Raw genomic sequence first — 17,812 nt, 5'->3', positions numbered from 1 at the left:
ACACTCCCCTCTGCGCACGCTCCCACCTCACCGGGCTGGGCCTCCGCCAGCCCCAACAGGCTCCTAGTCGGGCTATCAGCCCCCTCCCCACCTCTCCATCGCGGCCGCGTCGAGCACAGTCCCGACCGCGCAGGAGTCACCCCCCCTTCCTGGCCACCGCGCCCCAACCGCAGCCCGCCAGCCGCTGAGGCGCACCACCAGCCTCAGCACTAACCTCGCGCCTCTTCCCGAGCCCACCGGCGAACGCTGAAGACGCTGCCACCGCACAGCGCTAAAGCACTGCGCCGCGTGAGGCCGCTTCCCCCAGAATTCTAACTGTCTCCACCCGTCCTCCGCTCACATGGCACTCAGACCTAGCACTCTTACTAATTACCACCTCAAAGGAAACTACCCATCTCTCCCATTTAGCTGCCTGCCTTCGTACGCTCAAAACGACCGCGCCCAACAGCCACCCCGCCTCGGCGAATCAACTCCTTCACCCGGCAATCGTTACCGCGCGCGCGGGGAGGTGTAGCCTCCCCAACGCGTGGCTGCAGGGGTTGGAGGCGGGTCGGCGGCCTCCTTCCGCCTCCTTTCCTCTTCTCTTCCCTCCTCTCTTCCCTCCCAGCGGCGGCGGCCGCGCTGTAGCAGCTCTGCAGGGCTTCCCTGCCTCGGGTGCTTCCCGGCCCTGCCGGGCCCTCGTCACAGCGATGAGTGGGCCCCCGGGACCGGCTCGTCCTCAGTCCCTGCAGCCCTCAGCCCTTGGGGTGGCCTTCTGGCTTGCACCCAGGGCAAGCTGGCACCTGAGGAATGTATAGGATGCGTTTAGCTCTTTTAGTTACTATTATCTCACTGATGTTTGTGCTGAGGGCAGGGAAAGTCTGATATATTTCTTTCCCCCTCCTCCCCAGGTGAACATAATGTGTTTTTAGACCACAGCAGGAAGCTGGACAAGGGGCATCTGAGGTGATAACCACATCTTTTAAAATCACTTATGAGTTAAATTTTTAGGCATTTCCCCATTTTCTTTGGGAAATTAATCTAAAATGCTTGCTCTGATATTTTGGAAATAATAACTCAGAATTCTATGCATTTTAAGCTATGAAAAATAGAAAGCATCTCTGAAGATTCCTGGAGAGACAGACCTGGTGTCTATGGACATTATATTCTGAAGACTCTCCAGCCATGCATTTTGTTGTTGATTTCCTGTCAACTGTTAAGACTGGGATTTCAAGATGAATTTTGAATCACAGCAGCACTGTCATTGCCATGTAAATGAAGCAAAAAATCTTTTCTGTGTGCTATTGAATAGTCATGTGTTGTACACCAAGAAAAAGCCTGAATTGAAAGCAAGCTCAAGAGTGATTAGACTGTTAATGTAGCTCTTATTATTTTGCAGCATGTCAAAATTATTCTGTGTTCTTCATTAGATTTCTTCATTAGATATAGCCTTGTAACACTAGATCTCTAAAACTGCAGGCTGCATATATCATTGTAAAGCTATAACCAAAAGGGGATTTGTCTTATCAGTAGAGACATCTGCAAGCTGAAATTCATAATATTGCAGCGAACCTGTTTCAAGTTTCTCCCTACCAAACTCTTTTTCTTTACAAATTAGTGCTGAGTGAAAGTTACCCTTTTCTCAATATTTGATTCATTGATTTTTGCTTTGCATTCTACTTATTCATCTAAATTTTAATTTTTTTTACATTGTTTTTGAAAATCACATTTTTGGTATACGTGGCACAGATCTGCCAAAAGGGCTGGATGCTGAGGAATTATCAAAAGTGCTCCTGTGTATGTGAATCACTGTGTAGGTTCTAAATGCAAGTTTTATCCACTAGACAGTAACAATGTGTGTAATGATGAATCTACAGCTGATATCTCATTCTGGATCCCAATCTTTCATCTATGGGTTTTTCACAGCCTACAAACTGAAGTAATCTTATGGCCACTGTATGCTCTGGAAAGAGCATAAGGGCTTGGATTGCTGATAATTTAATAAAAGATTTAATAAAATATTGTCATTTAAGAACATATCTAGAAGCCCAGAAAAAAAAGTTCAACCTGAACCACAGTATTATGTGGACTGGGTATTCTACAGTCTCTCTTGTTTTGCAAACAATAAAACTAGCCATATTTTCTTCCTGGCATTCAAAAATATTCCAGAGTCTTGTGGTCAGAGAGTTCTGTATAGTTATGCTCATCTCATACATCAAATTTAGAAAGAACAAATAGAAGACAAAGTAAACAAATGTGTCAGAGCATTAAAGTTTGCCACATTTGAGACTTAACAATGCTTATTCAAGATACTAGAAAAGGAGCTGAAATTTTGCATACACTATTTGTGATTGACAAGATACTGATGGTTTTCATTTACTGTCCAGAAGTAATAGTGGACACATCGTTAATACAATGCATTTTTAATAGTTTTCCTGTATTTCTTGCATCTCTCTATTTGTGTATATAGGAGCCCAACTCACTGAGCAATAAGGAATCCTTTTTTTACTCTTTAATAACTATCCATACAGTTAAGTAATATTTAAATATTTTAAAGCCTGTAATATATATAATAGGCTTGTAAAAACATATATTTTAGGGTACTTAGCTCTTGGAGTAAGCCATTTTGCTGTATTTCTTTTTATACATGTTCAGTAATTGCCAGCATAGCACTTCTGACAATATTCTGACCACATTGTAAAAGCTATTTAGTTAATTTTGTTTCATTAAAGCATTAAGACTTGGATTTTTTACTGTAGTGTTTTGTATTTTCTCTTTGGCTAGATTCCTTATTTTTATGTAAAATGTCCTATATTTTATAATTGTGACTATCACCGTTACTTGCTTTTCCAGTCAGAGACAGTTCCTGTTGCTGTTCTTTTTTTGTCTTCAAAAATATGAAATGATTCGGTGAGGTACCAGATGTCTCTGCTCTAAGAAAACAGTCCCCAAACAGACCTAATTCTGTCTGTCACTTTGGCAAATGATCTCAGTTCACCAGTCATCCATTTGCTGAATTTGTCAAACTAATTCTTGCGCTCTCTCTTGTCTTCCAATATCTTTCTAGGCCATATGCTTAAATGTTTCTTTAAAAAAAATGTATACTAATTCTAATTTTTTATTTGATTTAGCACTACAGGCATTTGTCAGTCTCACACCATAGACAGTATTAGTTTTTTTAGAGACAGCATGCAGAGAAAAAAATGGGTCTATGCATTTTACTCTGTCCATGGGTGGGCAGCAACTCTTTTCTCTTGGCTTCATGAGGATGATACCTCTGGAAGGTTGATCTACTTGGCTGATGTTCTTCCACATTATCTCTTACTGCATACTATGCCTTAAAGGAACAATTTAGTGGTTTGCCTTTTTTTTTTTTTAACTTCTGTATCTTGCCTTTTAAAATCTGCTTCCAAAACTAAATAGCTAGCAATTTTTAACCTGTTCTGCAGAAAGTCAGCTGGCATTGAATGCTAAGTGGCAAAAGGACAAAATCAAAATTTCCCAAATTATTTGAAAATGTTCTAAGAGCTGCTGCTAGGGCAGTTCTTTATAGATTTTATCCAGAAGCCTGAGAAGATACTTTGTTGCATCCTCAAGCAAATAAGCAGTGGTAGAGCCTGTAAACCTTTTGCTTAAAGCAAGGAGGAAATAATTATTTCATTGTGTCATCATTAGACGGCTTTATCATGTTTTTCTTGGAAGCTCATGATTGCATAATGACAAGTGCACAGTATTATTTGCATTATACCATAACAGGACATGGTACTTTAACACACACAAAACATGTAAAACAAACCACAAAAATCTCAGTGTCTAACACAGGGCAGTCCAAAGGCACATTAAGTTTAAAAATGAGTCATGGTTTGTAAATTTTCACAGTAGGGTACACTGCAAGATCAAAAGAGAGAAGAAAGTTGATATAAATTAAAAAGTTGTTCTGATAATAACTAATTGCACAAAAAACTCTTGAAATATGGAATTGGAGCTGGAAATTGAAACAGTGGTAATGAGATATGCTTTGGACGACCTGAAGGGAAAGGGAAAAGAGAAAGTTGACCAAGACGGAAGTGTAATATACTTAGGAACTAGGGAGAAAAAAGATTTGCTGAGAGCCCAAGGGTGAATATTCTTTGTTTTAGAAGTCTTGAGATGGATATAGGCCAAATAAATGTTTTTTTTTCCCTCCGTGATAGCCAAGCTATATCCTGCCTTATATTCCATGGATTAACATTCATTTCAGTGGCCTGGGAACTTTAAGTCCATGTAATGAAGACAACGCAAAGCAGACGTTGTTTAATAGAGCTAGGATTGTTTTTCTCTTGTCTACCACTGGCCTCCTCTTTATTATCAAAAACAATCGATCAATGATGATCCTGGGCAATGTGCTCTAGGTGACCCTGCTTGAGCACGGAGGTTGGACTAGATGATCTCCAGAGGTCCCTTCCAACCTTGGCCATTCTGTGATTCAGTGATTTCAATGGGTTCTGGAGCCTTTTTATACCAACGTCCACTAAAATGGTTATAGTAAAAAAAAAAAATCTTCAAACGTGTATCTTATTTTTTTCCCTAGAAATATTTTTAAATTACTTTGAAAATAATGATTCCTACTTTTAAAGATGAGATTTCCTTTTACTTCAAAAAGATAAAAGTCTCCAATATAAGAGTTGAGATTAATACAACTTTATATCTTTTTCACACAAGCCAGAATTTTCAAAGTTAAGCTGCCTAACTGTGACTGGTGCATATCAAATGCACTGTATCGTCATAAAGCACAGCGATTCCTGTTTATAGGACCTGCCTTAATGCCATCACTTAGTATATAAAATCAATAGAATTTTAAATGATATTAAGTGTATCTCCAAATCTGCCTATTTTCACTATGACGTGCATTATTGCAATGACATAGGGGTTGTTACATGAATTTACTGTTCCTTTGATAAATTAAGTGGCCATATGTTTATTTTGGACTTCATGGTGCACAGCTGTAGTTCTCCCAAGGAGTATGCTTGCTTATAGTATGTACTGTTGCAATGATGTACATACAGAGGCTGCCCTATGGGCTAGGTACCCCAATGTCCTTAAGGCCGGTTGTTCACCATGAGTTAACTTTCAGTGTTTCTAAACATTTGCCTTCTTTGTGTACTTAACTTTATAACAAAATACAATTACGTGGGCAGTATGTGTGTTTTTTCAGTGATTGATAAAGCTTCTGTTTCATGATCAGTTATTTCCCTGGCTGCCAAGCCACACATTCTGTTTTGAACACTGTGTACTTGCTATTCATGTTTTCCAAGTACAAAACTATTTCCATTTGAAAAACCAAAATCCTACTTCATCTTAGCACATAAACAGCATCGTTTCTCTTGTTTGAAAAGCAAAACAAAAGTTCAGTTCTGCAGCTTCATTCTGGCCCCTGCAAAGAATTTCTAGAAAAGAAAGTGCTTGCTTAGCTGTAACTAAGTGTCTGTCAGTAACATTTACAGGGTAGTGAGAAATGCAGGGAGACTGAAAATAAAGTTGCAACCAATAATCTTTCTCCTTTCTGACTACTGTTTTGCCAGATTTTACTTCATGTTACAGACCTGCTTTGGAGCACATTCTATAATCCAGAATGTAAGAGACTGAAATGGTGGCAGGGTGCAGATCTGTTTAGCTTGGTTTTAAAATGCCTATTCTGTTTTGTAAGGAACTGGCAAATCAACAAAGAAATTTTGGGGCAATTATACTCCTTACAGTCAAATTTCCCCGCCTGCTAGTGACAGTCTCTCCCAATCTTCTTTACTGAGTCGGTGGTCTCTTTCCTCTGGATTGGTTCACGTCTACGTCCCGGGACGGTTGCTGTGTTCCTGCTTCACGGTGCCTTCTCTTATCTGAAGGTTAACCGTTACCTCTGGCCATTGTGTGCTGTATCCTTGAGGGCTGGTTCGAGCTGGGTTTGCAGTCGCATCCTCAGCAATGTCCCTCGAGCTCATTTACAACTCACTCCTGCGGCCTGCAGGCTTCGTCTACTTTAGGCGCTAGTGCTAAGCTGGGCGAGAGCTAAATTAGCTCCCTTTTCTAACAATCTCACAACAGTATAGCACTGTAATTAACAGCAATGCTATTTATCATGAATATTCTTCTCAGGATCTTCCTAAAACATCTTTTGTACCAATCATCTGGGAAAAATGCTTTCATAGTTCATTACACATATGAACGCTGACAAGTCTCCCCAATAAGCGAGCCCTAGGCTCCAAAAACATAGAAATTGGTAGTGAATCAGGCACTGAGTTTTCTAGTTCTAAACGTGAAGGAGAGGGAAAGAAAGCTTGAAAAAAGTAATAACACCAAAAGAAATGTCTAACTACTATATTCCCACTATTTGTTTTACTTTTCAATATAAGCCAGTTTCTCTTCTCAATGTAACAGAATAGGCCTCACAAGAGTTAAGACAGAGTTAAAAGTTAAGACAAACCAAGGCATACAATCAGTAAAAGAATGAACTTACATTGTTTTATCCCAAACTTATGAGATTACAGCCTATACGGTAATGACATGGACAGTATCACTTCCAAATGTGTTATTTGGAGAATGCTGAAATCTTCACAATGAGAAACTCACTGCATTTCGTAAGAGATGGATACCATGGGAAGAATGATTTTTAGCACCTTTACTAGGTACAAAAAGGAAAGTAAACCTCAAGAGTGATTGTACAATGTAAGAGAGTATTTTCTACAGTATAAGAGAGAAAGTGACTTTTGAATTTGAACTTTTTGAAATTGAAGAAAAGATCATGACACTAAGTAAGCAATATTTGAAAATACATGTTTACTGTATAATGGTATAGCATTTCTATAAATTCAGTTGAAGACTTTGATGTTTGAATTCTTTATTTGCCTTTACTTAAGCTAGTGCTTTTAAGGTACAATTATTTTTAATTAATCACAAAGTGAGAATTCCACAGAACTACATTTTTATAGTGTGAGCTGAAGTAAGATTCACTACTGCAGAGCATAATGCAAAAGTCGGTGTAAATGAAGAGGCTTCAGGCTTTGCAAATAGGACTAGAAACTCAGTCAAATAAAAAATAAGAAGCTATACCACCAAATTTCAGTACACTTAAGACAAATTTAAAAGACTCAGCATCATTACTTATGTCAACAACCAGTTTTTTTATTTTGGCCCACAAATCAAAGCAAGGCTATTGAATTTGGAGCTAGATGCAGTTTTCACAGAATCACAGAATGGTTGAGGTTGGAAGGGGCCTCTGGAGATCATCTAGTCCAACCCCCTTGCTCAAGCAGGGTCACCTAGAGCACATTGCCCAGGACCCTATCCAGAGGGCTTCTGAATATCTCCAGGGAAGGAGACTCCACTACCTCTCTGGGCAACCTGTGCCAGTGCTCAGTCACCCTCACAGGAAAGAAGATTTTCCTCGCGTTCAGAGGGACCTTCCTGTGTTTCAGTTTGTGCCTGTTGCCTCTCGTCCTATTGCTGGGCACCACTGAGAAGAGTCTGGCCCCAGCCTCCTGACACCCTCCCTTCAGATACTTGTACACATTGATCAGATCCCCCCTCAGTCTTCTCTTCTCCAGGCTGAACAGGCCCAGCTCCCTCAGCCTTTCCTCATAGGAGAGATGCTCCGGTCCCCTCATCATCTTCATAGTCCTCCACTGGACTCTCTCCAGGAGCTCCATGTCTCTCTTGTACTGGGGAGCCCAGCAGTGGACACAGGACTCCAGGTGGGGCCTCCCCAGGGCTGAGTAGAGGGGCAGGATCACCTCCCTCGACCTGCTGGCAACACTCTGCCTAATGCAGCCCCAAGGATACCCTTGGCCTTCTTGGCCCCAAGGGCACACTGCTGGCTCATGGTCAACTTGTTGTCCACCAGGACTCCCAGGTCCTTCTCTGCAGAGCTGCTCTCCAGCAGGTCAGCCCCCAGCCTGTCCTGGGGCATGGGGTTATTCCTCCTCAGGTGCAGGACCCTGCACTTGCCTTGGTTGGACTTCAGGAGGTTCCCCTCTGCCCAGCTCTCCAGCCTGTCCAGGTCCCTCTGAAAGGCAGCACAGCCCTCTGGTGTCTCAGCCACTCCCCCCAGTTTAGTATCATCAGCAAACTTGCTGAGGGGGCACTCTGTCCCTTCATCCAGGTCATTGATGAATACATTGAACAACACTGGGCCCAGGACTGACCCCTGGGGGACACCGCTAGCTACAGGCCTCCAACTAGACTCTGCGCCACTGACCACAACCCTCTGAGCTCTGCCATCCAGCCAGGTCTCAATCCACCTCACCGTCCACTCATCCAGCCCACACTTCCTGAGTTTACCTATGAGGATGTGATGGGAGACAGTGTCAAAAGCCTTGCTGAAGTCCAGGGAGACAACATCCACTGCTCTCCCCTCATCTCCCCAGCCAGTCACTCCCATCATAGAAGGCTGTCAGGTTGGTCAAGCATGATTTCCCTTTGGTGAATCCATGCTGACTACTCCTGATCACCTTCTTGTCCTCCACATGCTTAGTGATGACCTCCAGGAGGAGCTGTTCCATCACCTTCCCAGGGATGGAGGTGAGGCTGACAGGCCTGTAGTTCCCTGGCTCCTCCTTCTTGCCCTTTTTGAAGACTGGGGTGACCTTGGCTTTCTTCCAGTCCTCAGGCACCTCTCCTGTTCTCCAGGACCTTTCCAAGATGATGGAGAGTGGCCTAGCGATAATATCCACCAGCTCCCTCAGCACTCGTGAGTGCATCCCATCAGGGCCTATGGACTTGTGGGTGTCAAGTTTGCACAAATGATCTCTAACCCGATCCTCCTCCACCAAGGGAGAGTCTTCCTTTCTCCAGACTTCCTCTCTTGTCTCCAAGGTCTGGGGTTCCTGAGGGCTGGCCTTAGCAGTGAAGACTGAAGCAAAGAAGGCATTCAATAACTCTGCCTTCTCTGTATCCTTTGTCACCAGGGCACCCACCCCATTCAGCAGCAGGCCCACGTTTTCCCTAGTCTTCCTTTTGCTATTGATGTATTTGAAGAACCCCTTCTTGTTGTCCTTGACATCCCTTGCCAGATTTAATTCCAAATGGGCCTTAGCCTTCCTTGTCACTTCCCTGCGGACTCTGACAACGTCCCTATATTCCTCCCAAGTGGCCTGTCCCTGCTTCCACCTCCTGTACACCTCCTTCTTCTGTTGGAGTTTTGCCAGGAGCTTCTTGCTCATCCATGCAGGTCTCCTGCCTCTTTTACTCAACTTCTTGCTCATAGGGATGCACCATTCTTGAGCTTGGAGGAAGTTATGCTTGAATATTAACTAGCTCTCCTGGACCCCTCTTCCTTCTAGGGTCCTACCCCATGAAATTCCTCCAAGCAGGTCCCTGAAGAGGCCAAAGTCTGCTCTCCTGAAGTCCAGGGTTGCGATCCTACTCATTGCCCTGCTTCCCATGGCACTACTGGAGAGAGTCCAGCAAAGGGCTACTAAGATGATTAGAGGGCTGGAGCATCTCTCCTATGAAGAAAGGCTGAGGGAGCTGGGCCTGTTCAGCCTGGAGAAGAGAAGACTGAGGGGGGATCTGATCAACGTGTACAAGTATCTGAAAGGGGGGTGTCCAGAGGCTGAGGCCAGCCTCTTCTCCGTGGTGCCCAGGGACAGGACAAGAGGCAATGGGCAGAAACTGAACCACAGGAAGTTCCATCTGAACCTGAGGAAAAACTTCTTCACTCTGAGGGTGACAGAGCATTGGAACAGGTTGCCCAGAGAGGTAGTGGAGTCTCCTTCGCTGGAGATATTCAAAACCTGTCTGGATGTGATCCTGGGCAATATGCTCTAGAGGACCCTGCTTGAGCAGGGAGGTTGGACTAGATGATCTCCAGAGGTCCCTTCCAACCTCAACCATTCTGTGATTCCTCCTCCCAGGATCCTGAACTCCACCATCTCATGGTCACTGCAGCCAAGGCTGCCCCCAACCTGCACATCTCCAAGCAGCCCTTCCTTGCTTGTTAGTACAAGGTCCAGCATCATACCTCTCCTCATTGGCTTCTCCATCGCCTGTGTCAAAAAGTTATCATCAGTGCTCTGCAGGAACCACCTGGATTGCTTGTGCCTTGCTGTGCTGTTCCTCCAGCAGATGTCAGGGTGGTTCAAGTCCCCCATTGTGGGGATTGAAGACATGAACCTTGCGCGTAGTGAAGCAAGATTGTTTATTTCATATTCCATCCTCTCTTATATACCGGACCCTTATTATGTGAGACTACAGCTGTGTTTACAGATTAAAGTTACTTTGCTACATTGCTACAAGCCGCGCTCTGCATCGAGAGTCTCTTCCCTCTCTCACGTCCTTGCCCTGGTTTCAATATCTGCACTCGGATAGCTCACGCACACCCGTCCGTCTTGGCACTGACTCAAGTCTTCATGTTAGGCGCACTTTCCCAGGGCTTGTGGCACTGAGAAAATACTTTGCTGCTGCTCCCAGTCGTCTTCTGGTACACATCGCCCCTGACATCTCCCCCTTTTTGTTTTAACAAAACTGCATACGCTTGTTGCTTGAAGGCGCCATCTATCATTCGTTGCACGCATTGCAGAAGACAGGGAAACAGGCACAAACAGACTAAGATCATCAATAACATAATCAAGCCACTCTTCACAATAGTTAATAACCACCCTGTGATTCCCCATCCTGAGAACAATCGCTCCAGCCAGTCATTGTCGTCTAACCTCAACTTCGCTACGCTCTCTTTCAATCTCAATATACTGTCGTGAATAGATTCGGAGTGATCTGACAAATTCATACAACACATTCCTTCCAAAATCTCACACCCGTGGCCATGCGCCAATAATAAAAAATCTATAGCTGCGCGATTCTGCAATGTAGCACGTCTTATAGAATCAACATCAGTAAGCAGCCCTGACAGTGCCGTTGCGGTATTGTTAGTTTGCTTAGCAAGCCAACATCCTAATTTATTTAAAATTGCTAAAGCTTTTGCAGCAGCGACCCCAGGAGTAAAAATGGATGCCGCGATAATCTCTCCTGGGTTCCAGAAGGTAAGATCATCTCTACAATCTTTTTGAAAAAGATGTGTAGATCGTCTAGTGCGACTTCGTCGTTTTTGTAGAATCATTGTAGAATCAGGCAGATACATTCCCAATGTTCCTACGGTACAGGGACCACCCGCGATGCGAGATGGGATTCCCTGCCAGGCACGATTGCCGCAGATCAAAAACAACCCTTGTGGTAATTTCAAAGGGTCGTTACTGGATTTAGAAATGCTCGTACTAGTTACATTACACCATAAAGTTGTGTTGCGATAAACAGCTAAGGTAGCATTAACAACAGTGATCTCCCTTCGAGAGGAGCTTCGTCCTGCATAATGGAAATATATACATTGATCCATTTGTACAGAACCTAATAACTCTATTTCTTGTGGTTCCCCAGGTAACACCGGTAGGTAGGGCGTCCAACTATCCCAAACATCGCCCCACCGACTGCAGCCCAGTAGGGCGGCAGGGGTACCATTACAAACTTGATATACTTTTCCGTCTGTCAGAAGACCCACCAGACAAGTTTGAAAAGGGTTACAGCCGAAGCCACAGACAGGCAAACAGTGTCCTGTCCTGTGGCATTGGCTATAGTTACCCAAAGATTAGGTCGTTCGGAGACAGAGGGCCACATCCCTCTGCCTACGTCTATTGTTCCCCCAGATATAACACAAAAGCATGTTATTGCGAAAAGTCACATATCGTTTCTCAGAATTACGCTGCGACTTCTTCAGATTCTCCGCCACGAAATTGGCGTCGTACGTCGTAGGGCTTAACACATCGAGTAGGGAACCAACGAGGCTGGGTACCTGTAGAAACACAAGCATAACCCCTCCCCCAAGTTATCAGGGAAAAAGGTCCTTTCCATTGGCCGGAGTCCAGATCACGGACCATAACCTGTGCTTGTCCTGAGGGAAGAAGGTGTGAAAAAGAGTTAAAATGGGAGGCAACAGGGGTCTGCTCATCACGGACCCGATTCAAAAAGTTAAGGACATACAAGGCCTTTGCCACTCTCTCTTGAGGAGTCCCATACCCCTCGGTTCCCCCTTTTTGTTTTGAGAGCATCTGTTTCAAAGTACTATGGGCACGTTCAATCAAAGCTTGCCCAGTAGGGTTGTGTGGAATACCAGTTAGATGTTGGATTCCCCAGGCTTGAAGAAAAGAACGAATTTTCGCAGAGACATACGTGGGACCATTATCAGTCTTAATGGTACGAGGCACACCCATAAAAGCAAAAGCTTGCGTCCAGTGAGCGCAGACATCTCGAGCGCACTCTCCGCGATGAACACTGGCAAACAGTAAATTAGAATAGGTATCCAGAGAAACATGGACAAAGCGAAAAACACCAAAGTCTGCGATGTGAGTAACATCTGTCTGCCATAAATCTTGAGAGAATAGACCTCAAGGGTTAGTACCGTACAAGGGCTGTAAAAAATGATTTTGACAAGAAGAACAGGACCGAACAAGAGAGCGAGCCTGTTCTTTCGTAAGGTGAAATTGGCGTTGTAACGCCGTGGCATTCTGATGATAAAAATCATGTGAAAGTTGGGCCTGCTGTAGAGTATTAGGCGTTAGCGCCGGCACTGTCAAGGCGTCAGCTCGTTGATTGCCTTCAACAAGAGGACCTGGCAATGAAGTATGGGCCTGCAAATGCATGATAAAATATGAATGTTTGCGCCCCGACAAGAGATTGAGTAAAGAGGAGAAAAGGGAGTATATACGAGAATTGATTGTCTCCTTAAGGATAGCATGCTCGGCACGTTGAACAAGGCCAACCACATACTGACTGTCAGACACAATATTTAACTCTTGTGAGGGCCATAAAGAAAAAGCACGTACTACAGCAGACAGCTCAACTATTTGAGTCGAGCCTTCAACATGATGCACATCAGAATGCCACTGTGCATTGTCCTGCCATACAATAACAGCCTTGCCGGTCTTCCCCGAGCCGTCTGTAAAAACCGTTAAAGCATGCGGTAACAGCGTTAGACTGAATAGTGGTCGTTGTAGAAGGGATATGGAATCAAAAAACTGCAAAAGGACATTTTTAGGCCAGTGTGATTGAATTTGGCCTGTAAAACCTGCCAAAGCACTAGCAAAGGCATCACTGAACTGTAACAAATGTTGTAAATATACGGTAGTCATGCATAAGTAAATTCTGTCAGGATCCTGACCTAATAGTTGTCAGGTACGGACACGACCTTTCCCTATGAGCAGAGCTAATTGTAAACGTAAAAGAGTAACATTTGAAGCTGCCAATAAAATATCATCCATGTAATGATAAATAAAGGAGTTGCCAAATTTCTTTCTTACCAGGGCAAGGGCCCGAGCTACATACCACTGACAGATTGTGGGACTATTTTTCATACCCTGTGGCAAAACTGTCCAATGAAACCTCTGACTAGGTTCGCTCATATTGAGGGAAGGGACAGAAAAAGCAAACTGAGCCGCATTGGCAGGATGGATTGGAATGGTAAAAAACCAGTCTTTTAAATCCATAGCCATTAGAGGCCAATCTCTTGGAATGGTCGCAGGGGAAGGGACACCTTGTTGTAAAGGCCCCATATCTTCTAAAACAGCATTAATCGCCCGTAAATCCTGGAGTAGACGCCATTTGCCTGATTTCTTTTTTATCACAAACACCGGGGTATTCCACGGACTATGAGAAGGGACTATATGGCCTAACCGTAATTGCTCATCACCCAATTCTTTTAAATGGTGCAGCTTTTCCCGTGTTAGGGGCCACTGATCCACCCAGACTGGAGATGTCGTGAGCCATGTCATCTGTGGGATAAGCTGCTGGTCAGTGGCCCCTAAATAAAATTTTGCAAAACCATCCCCCATTGTGTTAAAACATCCCGACCCCATAGTGTAATTGGTACAGGTAACACATAAGGTTTGACATTTGCCGTTCTCTGTTTGGGGCCGGATATAGCGACAAATTCGGTACTCTGCCGTGGGGTTATCGGGCCGCCGACACCAGTTACCGTCGTTACCGCAGGAGACAATGTCCAATCAGTAGGCCAATCGGTTTCCGCAATAATAGTAACGTCCGCCCCTGTGTCAAGTAGACCTTGGATAGAAGTCACTTGCTGTGTAGATGAATGTCATTCTGTGAGGGTGACAGAGCATTGGAACAGGTTGCCCAGAGAGGTAGTGGAGTCTCCTTCCCTGGAGATTTTCAAAACCCGTCTGGATGTGATCCTGGGAAATATGCTCTAGGTGACCCTGCTTGAGCAGGGAGGTTGGACTAGATGATCTCCAGAGGTCCCTTCCAACCTCAACCATTCTGTGATTCTGTGATTCTGTGAATGCTGTATCTGACACTGAATTATCGGCCGTCGAGATGTTATAGTAGAAGCCCAGAAAATTTGAGGAAGTCCAGTGGATCCAAAGCCTGCTGTTCCCCGATCCTTTTTAATGGGCTCGTGCCTTGCCGAATTATAAAGGGTGGGAAAAAACACTAATTGAGCAATGCGGGTTTTTTCAGGGATAAAACAAGGAGGATTAGGGGTCCACATTATAATTTTAATCTCCCCTGTATAATCAGCATCAATAACCCCTGGCAAGACAAAAACTCCCATCAGGGCAGTGGATGATTGCCCCAAAAGAAGAGCATTCCCCTCTGGTAAAGGGCCACACACCCCCGTAGAAACCGCTACAGGTTTTGTATCTATGAGGTAAACGGATTGGGAGGTGGCCAAGTCCCAGCCAGCGCTCCCACTTGTGCCGGCTCACAGGGCGGGGCGAAGACATTGCTGTTGCCGAGCCAGGTTCCTGGTGCTGAGGAGGGATTTGCTGTCAGAGCACCCCTGCCCCTGGCGCTCCTCTTCCTGTTTCCCGATTGTTGTGCAGTTCCGAGTGGCATACCGGCTTTATCATGTTTAGATCGACACTGATTAGCGTAATGTCGGCCCCTCTTACATCGAGGGCAGTTTAGAGGACTTTGGGGGCAAAATTTTTTCATATGTCTGACATTACCACACGGAAAACACCTAATCCCAGCACTCAGCGCTGCAAAGGCGGTAGACAAAGCTGACAGTTGGTAAGTCTGTGTTCCCACAACATTACACGCTTCTACCATTTCTGGAATTCCTGCAGTGGGTTTCGCTGCTATCAGAGCATCAAGCACTTTCTTGCAATCTACATTAGCATTTGCAATTGCCATTTGTTTTAACAGAATTGCACGAGCCTCTGAATTGTCCACTTGCCTTTCTAATGCAGTACTAAGGCGGTCCACGAACTGCATATAGCTTTCAGTTGCACCCTGCTTGACCGTCGCAAATGACTTAAATCCTTTCCCATTTTCATCAGGGAGGTTTAACAAGGCTTTTAATGCCTCTCCTTGGCTTTGCACCAACGCCTCTCAAACAAGACGCAGCTGCGCTGTCTGTTCCCAATAGGGACCCTCTCCCAAAAGGGCCGTGGGACCCACTGCATACAGTGGATCCCCTGGCTGCCGATCTAAATTAGCTGTAGCCGCTTGATCGCAATTATTCCGCCACGCCTGTTGCCATAACATATACTGCGTGGGGGTTACCAAAAGCTGAGCCAGCGTACGACAGTCGTTAGGTGTTAAAATCATATTATTAAAAACCGATTGTATCAAGCCTCGCGCATAGGGAGAGTTAAGTCCTGAGTCCTTGATAGTATGTCGCAGCTCCTTTATTAGACTAAAATTAAAACCTTCCCAGGTGGGGGCTTGACCTTCTCGTAGGAGGACAGGCATTGTGAGGGCTTGAAGGCATTCACGGTCTCCTGCCAGTGCCTGAGCTCGCACGTCTTTCCACCGATCTACTGGAGGTACAGGCGTAACGACCGGCATTGTTATAACAGGTCCGGGAGTTTGCGGAGGAAATAAATCTGGTTCTTTTTCCAGAGTCTACAGAGCCAGGGTTAAATGAGTCCGCAGATTCACTGCTCTGCACAGGAGGAGCAGAAGGTGTCTCAGCCGCCTTCTGCATACTTTCCTGTTGATTCTGATCTAACGCGTTAAAAATAAGTCGCCAGGTCGTTAACAAGGAAGGGGCGACAGGATCATCTGAGGTTGCAGCGTTCCACAAACACACCCCAATGGTATCCCAAGTCTCCTTACTATATATGTTACTTGTATCAGCTTCTTTAACATGTGCGGAGACTCAAATTAAAAGCTCCTTTAATTTCTCTGCCTTTACAGATACTTGCCATTTTTCTAAACAGCTCTGCATAGCCTTGTAGACAGATTTATATTCTGCTGATACAGAATTCCCCATGTTCCCAGCTGCTTACCTTCTGTGAAGGCAATTGAAAAACTTGCTGCAGCCTCTATCGAGTTCAGCTGGGCTCCCCACCGGATTTCCCTCTTCAAGTCCCCTGATTCAGGGCACCATTTGTGGGGATTGAAGCACGAACCTTGCGCGTAGTGAAGCAAGATTGTTTATTTCATATTCCATCCTCTCTTATATACCTTATTGTGTGAGAACATACACCTTATCATGTGAGAATACAGCTGTGTTTACAGATTAAAGTTACTTTGCTACATTGCTACAAGCCGCGCTCTGCATCGAGAGTCTCTTCCCTCTCTCACGTCCTTGCCCTGGTTTCAATATCTGCACTCGGATAGCTCACGCGCCCCCGTCCGTCTTGGCACTGACTCAAGTCTTCATGTTAGGCGCACTTTCCCAGGGCTTGTGGCACTGAGAGAATACTTTGTTGCTGTTCCTAATCGTCTTCTGGTACACATCACCCCCAACACCCCATGAGAACCAGGGCCTGTGATCATGAGGCTACTTCCAGCTGTCTGTAGAAGGCCTCATCTACTTCCTCCTCCTCATCAGGGGGCCTGTAGCAAGCACCCACAACAGTGTCACCCTTGTTAGTCTGCCCCTTAATCCTTACCATAAGCTCTCAACCTGCTCATCATCCACCCCTAGGCAGAGCTCCACACGTTCCAGTTGCTCCCTCACATAAAGAGCAACTCCACCACCTCGCCTTCCTGGCCCGTCTTTCCGAAAAAGCCCATAGCCATCCATGACAGCATCCCAGTCATGTGAGCTATCCCACCATGTCTCTGTAACTGCAATGAGATCATGGCCCTGCGACCACACACAGATCTCCAATTCCTCCTGTTTATTCCCCATGCTGCGTGCATTGGTGTACAGGCACTTCACAGAGGTATTCGAGCATACTGATTTCCCAGGAGGGGTGCAAGAGGATTCCCCATAGCCTTGTCTTGTAGGCACTTCCTTGGCTGCATGCACTTGCTGGAGGTATCCCTGCTTGAGCCCTGGTTTGCTGTCTGGGTCGTCCCTATAACTCTCCCCTTCCCCTATCTTTCCTAGTTTAAAGCCCTCCTTACCAGGTGGGCCAGCCTGTTGGCAGAGATGCATGTGCCCCACTTAGTGAGGTGGGTCCCATCTCTCCCAGTCAGTTGTCAATCTTCAAACAGGGTCCCATGGTCATAGAAACCAAAACCCTGTTACCAACACCAGCAGCACAGCCAGTTGTTTACTTGGAGAATCCATCTACTCCTCCTCTCATCCTTCCCCCTCACTGGCAGGATCAAGGAGAAAACAAACCTGGGCCCCCAGACCACCAACCCCAGAGCTCTGAAATTCCATTTGATAGTTTCCAAGTTGCCCTTGGTAACATTGGTACCCACGTGGAAGAGCAGCAGGGGGTAGTAGTCAGATGGGTGGACAAGCCTCGGCAGTCTTTCCATGACATCTCTTATTCGAGCCCCTGGCAGGCAACAAACCTCTTTAGACAAGTGGTCTGGTCTGCAGATGGATGCCTCTGTCCCCTGCAGCAAGGAGTCACCCACAACAATCACTGCTGCTTCTTCCAGGTGTTCC

The sequence above is a fragment of the Struthio camelus genome, chromosome W, assembly GCF_040807025.1.
Source record: "Struthio camelus isolate bStrCam1 chromosome W, bStrCam1.hap1, whole genome shotgun sequence".
NCBI lineage: Eukaryota > Metazoa > Chordata > Aves > Struthioniformes > Struthionidae > Struthio > Struthio camelus.
Note: the sequence above shows the minus strand (reverse complement) of the source record.